Raw genomic sequence first — 21,724 nt, forward strand, 5'->3', positions numbered from 1 at the left:
ATGAGGATGCTGTTATTATTATAAAAAGTTTTAGGTTCTACAGAGAAATAATTAGACAAATTACCCCATTTCTCTAGAAGAAAAGTTTGATTAGAAGAGTTACTAGTATCTTCTTTCAGATAGCCATGATAAAACCCTGAGTAATAGAAACATCCTACAAAGGGATGGGCAGCCAGGGCGGGGAGGGAGAGGGGGGAAATTGCTCAGTTCCTGAACAGACATTTTCTGAGTTATACAGGTTTTCTGACTTAGGTAGAAGAGGAAAGTTCCCATACTTTGTTGTAGCCAAACTGGAAGTCATGAAAGCAAGTAGGCTCTAAACAAAATGGTAAAGCTTTAATTAAATGTAGTCTTGGGGTTGTACAGATGGATAGATTGTCTATAAATGTAGGAGAGGCTACAAGACAGTAGCAAGTGCTGTAAGCTTTGCCCTGAGAGCAAGAAAAAAAATGCATCTCTGTATTGTCTATCTTTGGAAAAGAGACTATGGAAAATAAACATGTCCATTTATTAGATCGGAATACACCATAAGATATGGGTAGTCCAACAATGGCTGCCTCATACTGGAGAGGCCAAGAATCCAATATTTTCTAGTGCACAGGAGGTCTCAGGAGTTCCAATTTTGCATTAAAAGCTTAGAGTACTCCTGGAGAGCAAATCTTTAGTCTATATTAGAATCCTAGAGAAGTAAGTCCTAATATTACTGAAGGAGTGCTGCAGCAATGAGATAGATGAACTTGCCAGACATAATGAGGGCAAGAAGGTCAAAAGACAATGTACTTCCTCTCTGTCCTTTTATCTGCCTACAGAAGGTACTACTTATATTTTGCTTTAGATTTCCTGCTTCAAATAATCTAATCAAGAAGGTCTTTAGAGGAGTGTCTACTGGCTTTCATTTTAATTGATTTCAGATCCAGTCAAGTTGATAATCACAATTAGTTACCATAATAAATATACCCAGAAGTCGAATTATTGGGTCATCAATTAATTCTCTATTTGATTTATTTAGAGACATCTATTTTGTTTTCTTCAACTTATCTCTCCCCATAATGTACAAGGGATTCCCTTTGGCCACAGCCTTGGAAAGATTGCTGTGTATGCTATGTGGGTAAGCGGGAGACTCTCTGGTGTCCTGATCTATCACTTTGCATCCTATCGTCTTGAAATAGATTCATTCTTTCATTCTTTAAATCTGGAGCTAGCCTGCTGTCTAGTAAGCCCCAGAGACTCTCCTTTCTCACCCTCCATGTCTTTGGGATATTGGTAGATGACCATGCATGTTTTACTAACAGGGACTGTGGAAAGTTCACCAGCACATGTGTCACCACATTCAGGTAACATTTTAATCCTGTTATGGAGTGCCAGTATGTGTACTGGGCACTATCTACAAGCAGTTGTGGGGATTCACATTAGAGTCAGTGGCAGGATGTGGGACACAGAGTGCAACTAGGTGCCAAGGTTAGAACCCTTAAGTAGGAGCTGGCTGCAGTCATGCTCACACAACCAACTGGTTCTCCAGGCCAAGAGGTTTAACAATGTAAGCTTCAGGAGAGAAAACTCTTCCTTAGAGTGTTACAAGTCAATAAGACAAGCATAATTGTAAGGTCTTTAGTGATGGGATATTATCAGCATTTAGGGTGGTGAAATCTAGAGGCATATGGTTTTCATTGGCTTGGTCTGAAATGTTAGGGATACCTCATTTGGATGTGGAAGGACTGATTGTCACAGTCCTCTCATTGGGGTGTTGTGGTCACATGTTCCAGGACAGGTTCTTGGACATGGTCAAGAATATATTTAAATACCTAGTGTTCTCAATTATGCATTCCTTTTCCTGAATCCACTCGACCTTACCAGATTTTCTGCCTGGTGGCATACTCCACTGCCTCTTTTTGGAGGCTTGAATTCAAGTTCTCCTTCTTGTGCTGCATGTCCTCCTACACACTTGGATTTCCCACAAACCTCAACTGATTTTAGATTTATTTTAGCTTCCATATGAGTCAATATTTCTAGCATCAGTCCTCTCTTTCCATATCTTTAATACATTTTTTTCTCCAAGCCCATTGAAGCTCTGATTCTTCAGAGCAAGTAGGAAATTCACAACCACATTTTTCTTCAAATGAGTCTCCATTTGCATTAAATAACTATATTTGAGAGACCCACTAATGGTATTTAGTTGAAGCTCTTTTATTCAGCAAAACATTTGTAAGTAAAAGTTTACAGTGTCCTAATGAGCAAGGAACTTATGAGCATGTCCTTTTCTCAGGATTAAAGGTTTGGAGATCAAACTGTGAACCCTGTGCTTTCTATGAAATGTTGTAACATAGAGTTACAGACATCATGCATCTCCTGTGAAATCTATGAAAGACTTCTACTATAAAGGTGTATGTATATGTTCAGGATCTCCTGTTGCTAAGTAGAGAATTCCCAGGTAACCCCGGGCTTAAATATTACCTGTATTAAGAACTTTCCTTACTGCTGTGACAAAATGTCTATTAAGGAGTAAATTTTGTTTTTAATCTCATTTTTGTTCATTTATTATTTGCAATATTTGTTACGTTCCTATTTTAAACAATTCAGTATTGGCAAATAGCATGTAATTCAGGTCTTATGCATAGATACTATATCTGCCACCTCCATGTCTAGTGTCAAAATTGTCTTCAGATCTTCAACTCCTTTCCATTTTTGTTGATTACAACAAATTTCTTTCTCCTGAGCTGGTTCCACTCCCTGTTAGCAGCTTTCCTTGTAGCCCATGTATCTGGCATGTTTAACATCTTTGGGTCTCCAAGGCAACTTCAATGTTACAGCTGTTTTCAACGTCTGGGATCCACCCATTGACCTCCAAAGGGTGGCTTCACTTCTCCAGTTCTGCCCTCAATAGCAGTTTAACTTCAGGTTGATCCTGTTGCTGTTGTTTTTGATGATCATCCCATAGTACTGGCGTCTCCAATATACTGGGGTGTTTCATTACATCTAGCCTTTAACAATAGCCTCTCCTAGACTCTCTTCATGGTGCCAAGCCTCAGCTTCTTTGCCTGACCCCTTCAGTCCTGGGCCAACAATTGCAACTGAGGGTGCACCTTCACCAGTGGCCTTCCACAACTTCTCACAGTGCCCAGCCTCAGTTGCTCTTCATGACCCCTTCATGCTTTCAAAACCAGTACCACCTTGGTGACTCTTACACACTACCAAGTCCAGCAACAGCATGGCATCAGTACAACCGTGGCATCTCTGGAACACAGGTGTCAATAAACACTTTTCAGAAAATTTCACCACAGTGAGGCTGATCGCTTTCTTAGCTCCAGCTAACCAGCATCAATTGTCCCAGTAGTCTCCTTCTCCTCTTGAATATAAAGCCAGAGACATATGGCTGAACCTGTTGAATTCTGCTTCTTGCAGCAGCTAGAATATGACCTCATTGTTCTGTTACATTTCTAAATACTTCACTGCCTAAAATCTTGGCTGTCCTGGATCTTGCTCTGTAGATTAATGTTGAATTTAGAGATTTGTATGCCTGTCTCCTGGAATTGAAGTTGTGTACCACCACACCAGAATTTAAGTTTTTCTTCCCCTAGAACTTGCCCTGCTCCATGGCCTTGAACTCAGAGATCTAGTTGTCTTTGCCTCCTGGTATTAAAGGTTTGTACTAAATTGCCTGGAGTTAACTTAGCTGAATGGGATTTCACCCCACATCATTACACCCTTAATTCAATTTAATATTCTTGAATACAGGACTCAGCTCCATTTCACTTCTGGGTGTCCATTTAATGCTTAAATCATATATTTTATATTTTTCCTTTTTTAACTTCCCTTTTTTCATTAAAATGCTCTTCATAAGACTTAACCAGAGAACAAAATCTGTGATGGGCATTTCCGAGACTTCCTTTGTCAATGAAATTAAACTGAATCTTTTCACCTTAGCCTCAGTCTATTCTACAGACAAGGGCAAAAAGCAGTCACATTCTTCACCAAAATTCCACAAAAGCAATCTTTACAGCACATACAGAAATTCTTCACTCCTGAAACCACTTGGGTCAGGCCTGCACAATTCAAATGGCTCTTAGTAACATAGACTTCTGCATTTCTACTAAGAGAGCCTGTTAAGCCCCATTTAAATCACCCCATTGCTTTACAAATCCAAAGTCCCAAGATCCAAACAAAAGCATGGTCAGGCCTATCACAGCAATTCCTCAGTCCCTGGTACTAACTTCTATCTTAGTTAGGGTCTTATTGCTGTGAACAGACATCATGAACAATGTCAGTTTTATAGGGACAACATTTAATTGGGGATGGCTTACAGGTTCCGAGGTTCAGCCCTTTATTGTCAAGGTGGCAATGTGGCAGAACCAATGCGTCCATGTAGGCTGGTGCAGGAGAAGCTGAGTTCTACCTGGATGGAAGCCAGGAACAGTTTGAGCATCCTTCAGCAGCTAGGAAGAGGGTCTCCAAGTTCCCCTCCCCCTCCCCAGTGACACACTTCCTCCAACAAGGCCACACCTTCTAATAGTGCCACTCCCTGGGCCAAGCATATGCAAACCACCACACCCACCAAAAATGGAGAAGTATTCCTCTTTCTCCAGATTCTTTCCAGCATCAGATGGCACCTGAGTTTTTGATTTTAGTCATTCTCACTGGTATGAGATGGAATCTCAGCCTTGTTTTGATGTTGAACATTTCTTTAGGTGCTTCTCAACCATTCAGTATTCCTCACTTGAGAATTTTTGTGTAGCTCTGTACTTCATTTTTAACAGGGTTATTTGATTCTCTGGAGTCAAACCTCCTGAGTTCTTAGTATATATTGGATATTATCCCTCTATTGGATGAAGATTCGGTAAGATATTTTATGTATCATTTGGTTGCTGTTTTGTCCTAATGACAGTGTGCTTTGCCTTACAGAAGCTTTGAAATTTTATGAGATCCCATTTGTAGATTCTTGATATTAGAACGTAAAACATAGTTGCTCTGTTTAGGAAATTTTCCCCTGTGCCCATGTGTTCGAGGTTCCTAACTATTTTCTCTTCTATTAGTTTCAGTGTATCTGGCTTTACAGGGAGGTCCTTGAACCACTTGGGGTTGAGCTTTGTACAAGGCAATAAGAATGGATCGATTTGCATTCTTCTACTCCATTTTTTGAAAATGCTGTACATTTTTTTCACTGGGTGCTTTTAGCTACTTTGTCAAAGATCAAAGAGGGACAGTAGGTGTGTGTGTGTTCATTTCTGTGTCTTCAATTCTATCCCATTGATCTGCTAATCTCTGTAAAAATATCATGCAATTTTTATCACTATTGTTCTGTAATACATCTAGAAGTCAGGGATGGTGATTCCCCTAGAAGTTGTTTTATTGTTGAGGATAGATTTTACTACTAAAAATGAATTTACAAGTTGCTCTTACTAACACTGTGAAGAATCAAGCTGGAATTTTGAAGGGGAATACATTGAGACTGTAGACTGGTTTGAGTAATATGGTCATTTTTAGCATATTAATCCTGCCAATCCATGAGAATGGGAGATTTTTCTATCTTCTGATTTTTCTATCTTCAATTTCTTTCCCCAGAGGCTTGAAGTTCTTGTCACATAGATCTTTCACTTACTTGGTTAGAGTCACACCAAACAATTTTATATGATTTGTGACTATTGTGAAGGGTGTCCTTACCCTATTTTCTTTCTCAGACTGTTTATCTTTTGAGTAGAGGAAAGCTACTTATTTGTTGGAAATAATTTTATATGCAGCCATTTTGCTGAAATTGGAATTTTTGGAGTCACTTAAGTATACTATTATTTCATCTGCAGATAGTGATATTTTGACGTCTTCCTTTCCAAATTGTATCCATTGACCTCTGGTTGTTGTCTAATTGCTCTGGCTAGGAATTCAAGTTCTATATTGAATAGATGGCCAGATAGTTTTCAGCCTTGTCTAGTCCCTGATTTTAGTGGGATTACTTCAAGTTTCCCTGCATTTAGTTTGATGTTGGATACTTTTTTGCTGTATATGGTTTTTATTCTGTAGAGATATCAGCCTTGAATACATGATCTTTCCAAGACTTTTTTTTTCTTTTCTTTTTTTTTTTATTAACTTGAGTATTTCTTATATACATTTCAAGTGTTATTCCCTTTCCCGGTTTCCGGGCAAACATCCCCCTCCCCCCTCCCTTTCCTTATGGGTGTTCCCCTCCCAAACCTCCCCCGATTGCCGCCCTCCCCCCATAGTCTAGTTCACTGGGGGTTCAGTCTTAGCAGGACCCAGGGCTTCCCCTTCCACTGGTGCTCTTACTAGGATATTCATTGCTACCTATGGGGTCAGAGTCCAGGGTCAGTCCATGTATAGTCTTTAGGTAGTGGCTTAGTCCCTGGAAGCTCTGGTTGCTTGGCATTGTTGTGCTTTTGGGGTCTCGAGCCCCTTCAAGCTCTTCCAGTTCTTTCTCTGATTCCTTCAATAGGGGACCTATTCTCAGTTCAGTGGTTTGCTGCTGGCATTCGCCTCTGTATTTGCTGTATTCTGGCTGTGTCTCTCAGGAGCAATCTACATCCGGTTCCTGTAGGCCTGCACTTCTTTGCTTCGTCCATCTTCTCTAATTGGGTGGCTGTATATGTATGGGTCATATGTGGGGCAGGCTCTGAATGGGTGTTCCTTCAGTCTCTGTTTTAATCTTTGCCTCTCCTTTCCCTGCCAAGGGTATTCTTTTTCCTCATTTAAGGAAGGAGTGAAGCATTCACATTTTGATCATCCGTCTTGAGTTTCATTTGTTCTAGGGATCTAGGGTAATTCAAGCATTTGGGCTAATAGCCACTTATCAATGAGTGCATACCATGTATGTCTTTCTGTGAATGGGTTAGCTCACTCAGGATGATATTTCCAGTTCAAACCATTTGCCTACGAATTTCATAAACTCGTTGTTTTTGATAGCTGAGTAATACTCCATTGTGCAGATGTACCACATTTTCTGTATCCATTCCTCTGTTGAAGGGCATCCGGGTTCTTTCCATTTTCTGGCTATTATAAATAAGGCTGCGATGAACATAGTGGAGCACGTGTCTCTTTTGTAGGTTGAGGAATCTTATGGGTATATGCCCAAGAGAGGTATAGCTGGATCCTCAGGCAGTTCAATGTCCAATTTTCTGAGGAACCTCCAGACTGATTTCCAGAATGGTTTTTACCAGTCTGCAATCCCACCAACAATGGAGGAGTGTTCCTCTTTCTCCACATCCTCGCCAGCATCTGCTGTCACCTGAGTTTTTGATCTTAGCCAATCGCACTGGTGTGAGGTGAAATCTCAGGGTTGTTTTGATTTGCATTTCCCTTATGACTAAAGATGTTGAACATTTCTTTAGGTGTTTCTCAGCCATTCGGCATTCCTCAGCTGTGAATTCTTTGTTTAGCTCTGAACCCCATTTTTTAATAGGGTTATTTGTTTCCCTGCGGCCTAACTTCTTGAGTTCTTTGTATATTTTGGATATAAGGCCTCTATCTGTTGTAGGATTGGTAAAGATCTTTTCCCAATCTGTTGGTTGCCATTTTGTCCTAACCACAGTGTCCTTTGCCTTACAGAAGCTTTGCAGTTTTATGAGATCCCATTTGTCGATTCTTGATCTTAGAGCATAAGCCATTGGTGTTTTGTTCAGGAAATTTTTTCCAGTGCCCATGTGTTCCAGATGCTTCCCTAGTTTTTCTTCTATTAGTTTGAGTGTGTCTGGTTTGATGTGGAGGTCCTTGATCCACTTGGACTTAAGCTTTGTACAGGGTGATAAGGATGGATCGATCTGCATTCTTCTACATGTTGACCTCCAGTTGAACCAGCACCATTTGCTGAAAATGCTATCTTTTTTCCATTGGATGGTTTTGGCTCCTTTGTCAAAAATCAAGTGACCATAGGTGTGTGGGTTCATTTCTGGGTCTTCAATTCTATTCCATTGGTCTATCTGTCTGTCTCTGTACCAATACCATGCAGTTTTTATCACTATTGCTCTGTAATACTGCTTGAGTTCAGGGATAGTGATTCCCACTGAAGTCCTTTTATTGTTGAGGATAGCTTTAGCTATCCTGGGTTTTTTGTTATTCCAGTTGAATTTGCAAATTGTTCTGTCTAACTCTTTGAAGAATTGGATTGGTATTTTGATGGGGATTGCATTGAATCTGTAGATTGCTTTTGGTAAAATGGCCATTTTTACTATATTAATCCTGACAATCCATGAGCATGGGATATCTTTCCATCTTCTGAGGTCTTCTTCAATTTCTTTCCTCAGTGTCTTAAAGTTCTTATTGTACAGATCTTTTACTTGCTTGGTTAAAGTCACACCGAGGCACTTTATATCATTTGGGTCTATTATGAAGGGTGTCGTTTCCCTAATTTCTTTCTCGGCTTGTTTCTCTTTTGTATAGAGGAAGGCAACTGATTTATTTGAGTTAATTTTATACCCAGCCACTTTGCTGAAGTTGTTTATCAGCTTTAGTAGTTCTGTGGTGGAACTTTTGGGATCACTTAAATATACTATCATGTCATCTGCAAATAGTGATATTTTGACCTCTTCTTTTCCGATCTGTATCCCCTTGATCTCCTTTTGTTGTCTGATTGCTCTTTCCAAGACTTTTAACAGCAGGGGTGTTGAATTTTGTCAAATGCTTTCTAATCATCTACTGAAATGATCATGTGTTTTTTTTTTCTTTGAGTTTGTTTATACAGTGAATTATGTTGATGGATTCGCATATATCAAACCATCCCAATATCCTGGGATGAACTCTACTTGATTATGATAGAAGATCAGTTTGATATGTTCTTGGATTGGTTTTAAAGAATATTGGTGAATATTTTACCATCAATATTCATAAGGAAAATTGGTCTGAAGTTCTCTTTCTTTTGGGGTCTTTCTGTGGTTTTCCATAATTAAGTATTCATAGAATGAATTCGGTAGTCTTCCTTCTGTTTCTATTTTGTGGGATAGTTTGAAGAGTATTGGTATTAGGTCTTCTATAAAGGTGTGACTGAATTCAGTACTAAACCTATCTGGTCCTGGGCTTTTGTGTGGGGTTGGGAGACTTTTAATGACTACTTCTATTACTTTAGGTGTTATAGGACTATTTAGATGGTTTATCTGATCCTGATTTAACTTTGGCACCTAGTATCTGTCTAGAAAATAGTTCATTTCCTCCAGATATTCCAATTTTGTTGAGTATAGGCTTTTGTAGTAAGATCTGATGATTTTTTGAATTTCCTCAGTTTTTGTTGTTATGTCTCCCTTTTCGTTTCCAATTTTGTTTATTTGGATACTGTCTAAGTGCCTTCTGATTATTCTGGCAAAGGGTTTATTTATCTTGTTGATATCCACAAAGCACTTGCATTGGGTTTTATTGATTCTTTGTTCTTTTTATGTCTACTTGGTTGACTTCAGCAATGAGTTTATTTCCTCCCATCTATTCCTCTTGGGTATATTTGCTTATTTTTGTTCTAGAGCTTTTATGTATGCTGTAAGCTGCTAGTATATGCTCTGTCCAGTTTCATTTCAAAGGCACTCATAGCTATCAGTTTTTTATTAGCATTGCTTTCATTGTGTCTCATAAGTTTGGGTATGTCATGCTTTCATTTTCTCTAAATTCCAAAACGTCTTTAATGTTTTTCTTTATTTCTTCCTTTACCAAGTTATCATTGAGCAGAGTGTTGTTCAACTTCCATATGTATATGGCCTTTTGGTTGTTTTTGTTGTTCGTGAAGACCAGCCTTATTCAGTGGTGATCTGATAGGGTGCAGAGGCTTATATCTATTTTCTTGTATCTGTTGAGGCTTATTTTGTGACCTATTATATGGTCAGTTTTGGAGAAGGTACTATGAGGTGCTGAGAAAAAGGTATATTTTTTGTTTTAGGATGAAATGTTCTATAGATATCTGTTAAATTCATTTTGTTTATAAATTCTTGTTTCATTATAATTTTAAAAAATAGTAAAAAGGTCCATGTGAGTTCCCAGTTCTTGTGGATCTGCATGCTCTAGATATTTCTCTGTCGTCCAGATTCACACACTGTCATGTTTGCAGTTTGTTACCATACCTGACACACATCACATTCTGTGGGTCATGCTAGCATTGCTCCACCTCACGCTAACCCCAAGCATTCTATAGCCTTGCATGGCTTCCTGTCACAGACTCTGCTTACACTCCCAACAACCCAGTGGAATTATGACTCAACAAACTTTGCCAAACAAGCAGATTTATGTGTTAATTACTCAATGTACAATACATCAAAACAATTAAGTTACAATCAATTGATAAGGATACAAATTACCCACCTAGATAAGATATAATTTGTTCGTCGAGACACAAAATTCTGTACACCTCCATCCCTTAAAAATAGTCATAAGAACCTGTAAATGTGCAGAGAGAAATCTTAACATCCACTGTCATGTTCTCTGGGCTGCTCCTTCCCCACAGTCCAGTCTCCTCTGTGTCTCTAAAGCTTTTCTTCCTTCTCGCCCAATGACAGGACTCGTTCTATTCTGCACTTGCCTTCACCTGCATAATGACATCAACCTACACTTCACCCTTTCTGTCTCATTAAAAAAATTTTTTTCTCTCAACTATGAGTTGAGCACTACTATTATCATTTTGTAATTTAGAAACATAAAATATGCTTAAACTCAGTCCAACATTTTATCAGTAAAATAGCACATTTAATTATCTATTCTAGCTTAAGAAAGACTTAAAATATGTTATTTCCTAGATAGTTTGTTTACTATCTGATAACTATTTAATTAAATATGTATTCTCAAAGTTACAAAGCCTGAGTAGGCTATGAGACTATAATTAGTCTTCAACACCATCAGAAATCTGAGAACGACCAAATATTTATAAGCATAGGAAGCTTAACATGTTTTCCAGAACTGAAAGGTTGTAGAGACAAATCTCCACTATCACAGTCCTCTGTTAGCAACATGTGAGCTCAAGTCTACAGTCTTTTGGCCCAGGATCAACTGACAGAACCTTGAAATGCAGAAATCTTGAAGGTAAATGCTGATAATTCTTACTCAGCAAAGATTACCAGTCAAGTATTTTGCATAAAGCGTCCCGTTTTGGACAGTATTCATCTGTAGAGGAAATAGGCAGCTTCTGCCTAGTAGCTGCTTCCCCACAAAGTACTGCCTCACCTGGAGGTAGAGATGTTCAATTTCTTCATTAAATCCTCCAAAGGGGAACTGTTAGGAGCACATATGTCTCAAGAAAAGATAAATAACTTTAAATCTCATATTTTGTGGATTTCTGAATTTTGTGAAAACCATCTATCTACACAAGGTAATCTGGGCTATAATAAAGGGTAATAAAGGTAATAAAAGGACTGGATCCAAACTTTGTACTTTAAAATTTTTGTAATAAATAAGTTCTACAACAATGTATATGATTTTAGCTTTGTTACCAAATGAGATTATGGCTGTACAAATCAACCTAGCTAATTCCTCCCTGTTAAATTATGACTATTTCTAAACACACACACACACACACACACACACACACACACACACACACACACACACACAACTTAGAATAACCACCCTCAGCCCCCAAAGGCCCAGGGAACTGGGGCAACTACTGTTCAATAAGTTCTTCAAGCTGTACATGGGTGCTGAGATGTCCATGAGAGGGTGAGGGTAAAATGAAATGAATGTTGTAGCCTGATGTTTCAATCTTGAATGGACTCAGCTAAAAAGTCTTTGAGATCAGGCATCCAAGCAGGTACATTCTGCAATATATAATACTCAAGACAAAAGTTTTAACATCACCAAGATAACTTTTTGGTTGTGTCTCTTGAATCTAGTTTTTCAGGTGGTCTCCCTCTATTAAATATGGAAGTGTCTATAGTCTAATCACTCTTTTTAAAAACACAAAGACAAACCTATCTCCCAAAATACTGTGTTTAATTGTACCACAATAATATCTTTTAGTGTCACAATATCTCTGTTTAGGTTCTGTTTAAATGATCTGCCTATTGATGTGAGTGGGGTGTTGAAGTCTCCCACTATTATTGTGTGAGGTGAACTGTGTGCTTTGAACTTTAATAAAATTTCTTTTATTTATGTGGGTGCCCTAGCATTTGGAGCACAGATGCTAAGAATTGAGAGTTCGTCTTGGTGGATTTTTCCTTTGAGTATGAAGTGTCCTTCCTTCTCTTTTTTGAGAAATTTTGGTTGAAGTCAATTTTATTCAGTTTTGGAATGGATACTCCAGCTTGTTTCTTGGCAACATTTTCTTGGGAAAAAAAATCAAAGCTTTTTACTCTGAGGAAGTACCTGTCTTTGTCACTGAGGTATGTTTCCTGTATGCAGCAAAATTTTGGGTCCTGTTAATGCATCCAGTCTGTTAGTCTATGTCTTTTTATTGGGGTATTGAGTCCACTGATTTTTAGAAATATTAGGGAACAATGATTGTTGTTTCGTATTATTTTTGTTTTTAGAGGTAGAAATATGTTTGTGTGGATAACTTCTTTTAGGTTAGTTGAAAGATTATTTTTTGTTTTTTTCTAGGGTATTGTTTCCCTCCTTGTGTTGGAGTTTTCAATCTATTTGTAGGGCAGGATTTGTGGAAAGATATTGTATAAATTTGGTTTTGTCATGAGATATCTTGATTTCTCCATCTATGGTAATTGAGAGTTTTGCTGGATATCATACTTTGTGCTGGAATTTGTGGGGGTTTTTTTATATATGATATTTGCCCAGGATCTTTCAGCTTTCATAGTCTCTGTTGAGAAGTCTGGTTCAATTCTGTCAGCTCTGTCTGTATATTACTTGACCTTTTTCTCTTACTGCTTTCGATATTCTTTCTTTGTTTTGTACATTTATTGTTTTGACTATTATGTGAAGGGAGAAAATTCTTTTCTGGTCCATTGTAGTTAGAATTCTGTAGGATTCTTGTATGAGAAGTACAGACATCTCATTCTTACATGAAGGAAGTTGTCTTCTATAATTTTGTTGAAGATATTTACAGGTCCTTTAAGGTGGGAATCTTTTTCTTTTCTTTTCTTTTCTTTTCTTCTCTTCTCTCTTCTCTTCTCTTCTCTTCCTTTCTTTCTTTCTTTCTTTCTTTTTTATTAACTTGAGTATTTCTTATTTACATTTCGATTGCTATTCCCTTTCCTGGTTTCCAGGCCAACATCCCCCTAACCCCTCCCCTCCCCTTCTATATGGCTGTTCCCCTCCCCATCCTTTCTTCATTACCACCCTCCCCCCAACAAGCACGTTCACTAGGGATTCAGTCTTAGCAGAACCAAGGGCTTCCCCTTCCACTGGTGCTCTTACTAGGCTATTCATTGCTACCTATGAGGTTAGAGTCCAGGGTCAGTCCATGTATAGTCTTTTGGTAGTGGCTTAGTCCCTGGAAGCTCTGGTTGGTTGGCATTGTTGTTCATATGGGGTCTCGAGGCCCTTCAAATTCTTCAGTCTTAAGGTGGGAATCGTCATTGTCTTCTATACCTATTATCCTTAGGTTTGATCTGCTTATTGTGTCTTGGATTTCCTGGATGATTTTGATTAGGACCTTTTTTTGTGTTTTGCATTTTCTTTAATGTTGTGTCGATGTTTTCTGTAGTATCTTCTGTCCCTGAGATTCTCTCTTCTATCGCTTGGCTTGTATTCTATTGGTGATGCTTGCCTCTATTACTACTGATCTTTTTCTTAGGTTTTCTATCTCCTTGATTGTCTCTCTTTGTGATATCTTTATTCTTTCTATTTCCATTTTTAGATCCTGGATGGTTTTGTTCTATTCCTTCACCTGTTTTGTTGTGTTTTCTTGTATTTCTTTAAGGGATTTTTGTGGTTCCTATTTAAGGACTTCTACCTGTTTACCTGTGTTGTCCTGTATTTCTTTAAGGCAGTTATTTATGTCCTTTTTAATGTCCTCTAACATCATCTTAAGATGTGATTTTTAAATCAGAATCTTGCTTTTCTGGTATGATGGGGTATCCAGGATTTGCTATGGTGGGAGAACTGGATTCTGAGGGTGACAGGTAGCCTTGGTTTCTGTTGGTTATGCTATTGCACATGTCTATTGCCATCCAGTTATCTCTTGTGTTAGCTGAGCTTACCTTCCTGCCAGCCTGTGTGTCAGCACTCCTGGGATTTCAGCTATCTCCAGGCAGGATTTCTGTACAAAGAGCTGTGGCACATGGTCAGCTCCAGGTGCAGATGGAAACCAAGAGCAAGGAGTAAATTAAACAGGGCAAGAAAACTAATTTTGTCTCATAGTTTGAAGGTATGGTTCATCTTGTCAGGAAGATCTTCAAGGCAGCTTATCACATATTCACAGAGTCAGAAAGCAAGGCGGGATGAGTGCCCAACCTTGGCTCACTTTCTCCTTTCATATAGTTCAAGACCTAGGCCTCTTAATTAGGCCTGCCTTTCTTCAGAGGAGATATTCCCACTTTGATTATCTTAATTAAGACAAGCCATTCCAGGTGTGCCTGAAGGCTTCATAGGTGATTCCAGATTATGCAAATCAACAAGAAGTATTGACCACCATATATTCTTTACTTTTTGAGTATTTGACTTGTAGAATTCCTTAGGAGCAGTGATGTTATTCTAGCATTTTTTAATATGTTGTGGATGAGAAGTGCTGTCTTGATGTGCAATATTGTGTGTTTCTGAATTAAAACATAGCAATTCCATGACTGCTGTATTCACCTGCTTTATTCACTCCAATGAGAAATTTCAGCATAACTGCAGAAGGACTGGAGATTTGTCTGACAAGCAACATCTCTGTCTGCCCTACATTAATTTTGCACAGCTCTAAGAAAAAGGAATTCAAAAAATATCTTATGTAAAATCAGCTTGAAGCAATGTGTACTTGAATTTAAGGTGCTTGGCATTGATGGAAAATGCATGAGGATCTGAGGATCTGCAAAGGTGGAAAGCATCACACACTTGGGGGGATGGGGATAGGATTGATTTGCTTCTGATCTTATGGATTTGAGCATTCATTTCTCAGCTACCAGAAAAAAACTCTTTTAAACTATTTGAACTTTTGTTATATGAACATTTGATATGCTTCTTTCGACACATGAACTTGAAAAGATGTTTATGTTATAATTTTAAATGTATGAGCTGGGGTTGGGGATTTAGCTCAGTGGAAGAGCGCTTGCCTAGGAAGCACAAGGCCCTGGGTTCGGTCCCCAGCTCCGAAAAAAAGAACCAAAAAAAAATGTATGAGCTGTTCTCCTTTCAAGATAAGCATTTGTACATTTTGTTTAAAGGTGAAAGAAAGCTTTCAAAATTCCTTTGCTCGTACATAGCCATGTGAATGGCTGGCTTCCTCTCCCTCCATCTCTTTTTTCCTGCTTTCATTTTTCCCCTCCTTTATTTTCCTTTTGAAAACACCTTGTTTTCATCAAATATTTTCTCTTTGAAAATGTAACTTGGCAGGTTCAAGTACTATAGCATCAGCCAATTCAGGAATTGACATAATTTTATTTTTGTGCTCACAGAAAAAAAAATTTAAAGAATTTATATTAGATAAAGGTTGTTTGGAAGTTTTCTTTCAGGGCTCTGGAAGACTTGCTACAACCTCAGTATGAATAGTCAAGAATTTTGAAACCTGGAACTCTTAGACTAGCTGAGTCTGATATTTTATTTTTCTGTTATGGTACAAAAACCAGAAGCATGGATTTCTAGCAGTTGATTATTCTACTTTGCATTTTTTCTTTATTTTCATTTCATTTTAAGATAACAATATGTAGAAATTAATTCTCCACTGGATTTAATACTCTGAGGATGGCCATTAACATGAACAAAGGAAGAACACTTCTTCTGAATTGCAAGTACAGGTGTTTCTTCACAGTTATTAAAATTCTTGTTTACTAGTGCAGGTAAATCAGTTTCAAAAACTGTTATTATTGAAGTATGTTTACATGTTTTCTTTACCATGGTTTCCTCAAATATCATTAAACAAACCTAAAACAAATGTTTATGAACAAAGTGTGAAACTAATTATACCATTATTCCAGAAATACATACTCTATGAGATGTCTCAAATTTCTGGGCTTGGATATTGTAGAAAATATATTATCATACTGAGCTTAAACATGCCCATGTATAATGTACATTAGATAGAGAAATGAATACAGAGTACCGTTAATGATAGTTAATGTCATACTAACACATTTATATATTAGTCTGTTAGTTTATAAACCATCAGAATGGTTGTAGTCACCTCGGTAAGGGTTCTTGTCCCTGAAACATTGTTCTGATTGTCCTCAACCAGTTCTCTGCTCAACACCTTTTTACTAGTTTATCCATTCATGGTACATAACTTATAGCTGCATATCCCCATTCCTTCCTAAGGGAAGCAAGTGATAATTTTCTTGGATAACTTGGTAGAATCTTGTTCTGCCTTGTCTTCCCTGTTTCTCTTCTGTTTTGCAGGTGTGATATCCACATTTTCAGAATCAATTAACATCAGACTAAAGATAGAAACAAACAAAAAAGCAAAAGCCAATCGTCTTGCATTGAACATCTATGGATTTTTCTTGTCATAATTTCTAAAACTATTGTCATATTTTGGAGGGCACAAGATAGGCTTCATTTGAGAGAGGTGTGAAAATGGATGACCCTTTTTGGCAAATGCTTTATTAATACAGATTATGAAACAAGGGTCTGAAATAAAAGCTTCAATCTGCATGGTAGAACATAGCCATATCATTAGCTTTCATGGGGATGGGTCTGTCTAATACCATGCACAAACGTGCTAAATTAATAAGTGACCTGTACCCCATGTGTACACTGAATATATGTTATGTGATGGATGTCACAAAGCCTTTCTAGAAGAGATCAGTTTCTTGAGCTATGTTGCAGAAAGTTTGCAAAAATGCAATAAGTTGTTGCCTAATAAATCATACCAACATGCACTCTCTCTCTCTCTCTCTCTCTCTCTCTCTCACACACACACACACACACACACACACTTACTTCAGCAAGCTAAACTAGCTATAATATCAGCAGACAATTTAATTGTATTCATCATTGTAATGTATGTTATTATTATGTGGCTCATGACTGAATGTACATATATATTATAGGAGTGCAGAGTGAGTCTGTTTGTGTTTGTCCTCAGCAGAAATTTGCCTCATGAAGGTAGATGAGCTTGCTCTGTTTAAATGTAATGCTCTATCTGTTGCTCAGTGTATATAATTACTCAATCAACTGATGCTGAATTGATGGGTGTTGCATGGTGGGTGACTCATAATAATAGAGAATAATCATATCTAATAGATTAGCACTATATTTTATAATGTATTATATATTACATAAATGTGTAAATTAGTTTATAATATATTATACATAATAATACTAGAGTATAAATTTAATTAAAAACAAATGTGTGAGGCTGGCCTTGAATTTACAGAGATCTACCCACCTCTGCCTCAGAGTGCTGTGAATAGTATGTTGATCTCCACAGATGATTATTTTAAACTCGAGTGAGTATGACTGACATTAAATCTGAGGAAACAGCAATAGCCTGGTATGTAACTTATAGAACAAACCTTGTGAGCCCTTCATTACTACCCTGCAACTTCTTGTGAGATTTTACATGAACATTTTAAGGCCTTTTATTCTTAGTACCTTGCCTTCTAGGTCTTGTCTTTATAGGATAAGGAAAACCTAATGATTTTTTTAGCCTGAGTTTCATCTCTCTTACCTACACATCACAGTCCCTGGGTCCAGAGGAAAGAGATGGTGATGTAAATTTGGTCTTGAATGAAGAATTTTGGAGTTCCAGGAATCCATATAATGTCAGGTTTTGTCACTGTTTGTAAGAAAGTTATGAAAATAGCAAAATGATTCTTCATAAATCTATATAAGTGGTTGGTTAAAGTTGATGAACAGATGGGTTTTAAGGTCTTGATTTTTCCAGCTCTTCTGATATTGTCTGCTGAGCAAAAGGTTAATGACAATGACTAACTTTAAAATTGTTTTCTATTAGAAATTACACTGGTATGAAGATTTGTTCATTGATTTATTCTTTCATAATTTCATATGTATGTTTGATATACTCTAATCATATCCCTCAGTTATATTTTTTATCTACTTTCTCTTCTCTTTGAACTTCCTCTTTTATCCAACAACTGCCCCTTCTACTTTATGTCTTTTTATGTTTCTGACCAGTTTAATTTAATAGGAGTTTTCTGCATGAGTAAGAAAGGAGGGGTAATTTACTTAAGCAAAAGCAACTTATTATCAAGGATACTCCTTAGGATTGTGACATTGCCCACCCCTTTTCCCTCCAGAAACTATTAACTACTATAGCTCAACAAGGTGAGTAGGGCCTTCAGAGTCCCTCACTCCTCATTCAGATGAAATGGTGACAGGACTGTCCTGAGTAAGTGCTTGTTAGTTGTGTCCTTATCTGTCATGATATGTGCAGCCCTTGCAGGCCAGTAAGAAATAAGAATCTTGCATTTATTTGCTGATTCCTAAGAGAGAAGGCAACTGTTTCTGCTCAGTGGTATACATAATGACCTGGAGCATAGACATGATGAAAAAAGGAATGGAGAAAATGGGAGCAGGGGAGATGACTCAGTCAGTGAATGGCTTGCCACATAGCATCAGGACAATTCATATTCCACGAGCCACATTAAAAACCTGAATTTTCTATCCTAACCCTGAAAAACAGACACAGGAGGAATCTCGGGACTTGGTGGCTGTCAAGTTCAATGAAACAGCCTGTCTTGAAAACTAAGTTGGAAAGTGATAGGAAAAAAATTCTTCACGTCTACTTCTGACCTGTGCATGAGCATACATGTATAAAAATATCTTCTATGCCTACACACATGTAAATAAACAGACACAACCCTGCACTCACCCGTCCACAACAAAACAGCTATGGAAATGAAGTTTTCATTTTTGATATGGGGAAACTGTAATTCATCAACTCAATAGACATAGAAATGTCACAGGAAAGAAAAGTACATCTACTGTATTCCATCACGTTTTCTGATTGTATACATAAATGCAGACCACAGTCTATTTAAGGAATTGTGAGTGAAAACCAACAATATCCTAACTCACTTCAAGTACTGTCTCTGAAGCCTCTTAGTCATTAAATATTTGACTTTCCAAAGAAAACATTTGTTTTCACACTGTGATGAGGATATGCTGAAAGTCAAGAGATAGAAGTACTAAGCAGCAGAACTGAGCTAATTCAGTATACATTTATCTCTTTGTTTCTATAAACTAAGCAGTCTTTACTTTATACTTCACTTCTGAAAAACGAAACAAAACAAACAACAAAAAACCACTTCTATTATCTGGGTGATCCCATAAACCTCCTTATGTAACAGGGTGTATCCCCCGTGTGGCATTGTTGATTAAAACAATTTTAAGAAGCAGTGTACTTCTATACAATAGAGTACTACTCAGCTATTAGAAACAATGACATCATGAAATTCATAGACAAACATATGGAAGTAAAAAATATCATCCTGAGTGAGGTAACCCAATCACAAAAGAACACACATGGTATGCACTCACTGATAAGTGGATATTAGCCCAAATCTTCAAATTACCCAACATACAATCCACAGACCACATGAAGGAAGACCAAAATGTGGATTCTTCAGTCCTTCTTAGAAGGTGGAGCAAAAATATTCATAGGAGGAGATATGGAGACGAATTTTGGAATAGAGATTGAAGGCATGGCCATTCAAAGCCTGCCCCACCTGGGGATGCAGTGCATATTCATCCATCCACCAAACCCAGGCAGTATTCCTGATGCCAAGAAGTGCATGCTGACAGGAGCTTGGTATAGCTGTCTTCTGAGAGGCTTAGACAGAGCCTGACAAATAAAGAGTTGAATGCAAGCAGCCTACCATTCAACTGATAATGGGGTCTCCAATGGAAAAGTTAGAGAATGGATTGAGGGAGCTGAAGAGGCTTGCAACCCCATAAGAGCAACAATGCCAACTTAACAGCGCTCCCAGGAACTAAACCACTATCCAAATGGACAGACCTATGGCTCCAACTGCATATGTAGCAGAGGATAGCCTTGTTGGGTACAAGAGGGAAGAGAAGCCCTTGGTCCTGCCAAGGCTGGACCCCCCAGTGTAGGGGAATGTCAAGGCATGGTGATGGGAAGGGGTGGGTGTTTGGGTGGTGGAAAGAGGATAGTATTTGAAATGTAAATTTTAGAAATTCAATAAAAAGAAAAAGAAGCAGGGTCCTTGACTAGCTGTAGGTAACTGCAGGAATTTCCTTGAATAGGATTTGGGATTCCTGGCTCCTTGAATTCTCCTTAATTTGCTTGCCATAGGATTTTGAGCTTTGCCTCCAACACATGTCTTATCACATACCCAAAGCATGAGAGCCAATTAGAGATTGACTGGCCAAAGTAAAACATCTTTCTTACTAAATTGATTATCCTCATTAAATAATAATAATAATAATAATAATAATAATAATAATAATAATTTAATCAGGCTCATGGATTATGAATTGCCTTTCTGTGCAAACTGTCAACTTTTAAACAACTATTAAAGTATATATAACCATGAACTAGATGTGTCTCTAAGATTAAACTGAAAATAAATATGCTTTCATTAATACCAATAGAAAATGTGCTTATATACAGAGGAATATTAATGTAGTAACTGATTAATTAGGTGATGTTCCATAGTTTGTTTTCTACATCATCAGAATATGAACAACTAAATTTAATACATTCCTTGTGTTAGTGCAGAAAAAGATCAACCACAGCTTTCATTTGTATTTGTGAGTACATGAAGTAGACTTTAAGTCAGTTAAAATGAAGAAAATATAAGAAGAACGTTTTACAGAATTATTTGCAGGAAAATGAATGTCAACATGTAAAAGGGAAAAAGGTATTAATTGTAGGAAGTTATCCAAATCACTACAAGAAACAAAACCATACTGTGGAAGGCTAATGTCTATGAAAGGTTACTTAGCTATTAGTTGGAAGGAAGTCAGAATAAATTTAGCACTTAAGATTTCTGCCTTTAAGTAGTGCCATGACTTCCTCTACTATCTTAGAATAACTCTGCTTCCTATGAGAGATAGCATTAATGGATACATAAAAAACTAACCAAAGGGTATAATCTTTCTAGAATTTAAAGACAAGGTACAGAAGAGACCATGGGGGTGGTAATTGGCAGTACTGCTCCGTGGGATAAACATTTTCATTTATATATCCTTTATAGTAATATTTCTAACATGCCATAGCACAAGGTTTCTACAGAGTGCTACATGACACTCTCATACTCTTAAGCCTGAGTTTAATGGTTCATTTTTGATGCCTGTGCATTCCCACACTCTTCTTATTGATCATTAACCATTGACATTGACTATTGTTGGCTTCCCAAAGCTCAGACTGTTCCACAGTTGACAACTGTTTTGTATCAGTGATTATTCATGTATTTCTCTGTTATATTATCTGTGATATCAGAAAGCTTACAAAATTGGTTCTTCATCTTTCTGGCCTGAACAGAAAGAACCACATAGTGAAAGTGTGATCTATGTAATAACCAGGTACATGTTCATAAAATGGAGCTGTCAGGTAATTATACTTCAGACAAGCATTATTATTTGATTATGGAAGACTACAAATAACTTAAGGGTAATGCAAATGTTTTTTCCTCTATATTCTTATTGGATAATTATACAATGACCAACTAAAAATATTAATATTGAATATGGCATCAAGAATACCTTAAACAAATAAAAAAACAAAACATGCATATATTTTCTT

The 21,724-nt window shown here is 37.5% G+C and overlaps 1 protein-coding gene across 5 annotated transcripts in view; it reads left to right on the forward strand.

Annotated features, from left to right (window-relative positions):
• Cntnap5b (contactin associated protein family member 5B) overlaps positions 1–21,724 on the forward strand; it is a 903,457-nt gene that overhangs the window by 677,621 nt on the left and 204,112 nt on the right. The gene's annotated exons all lie outside the window — the stretch shown is intronic.

Source organism: Rattus norvegicus, chromosome 13, assembly GCF_036323735.1.
Source record: "Rattus norvegicus strain BN/NHsdMcwi chromosome 13, GRCr8, whole genome shotgun sequence".
Taxonomy (NCBI): domain Eukaryota; kingdom Metazoa; phylum Chordata; class Mammalia; order Rodentia; family Muridae; genus Rattus; species Rattus norvegicus.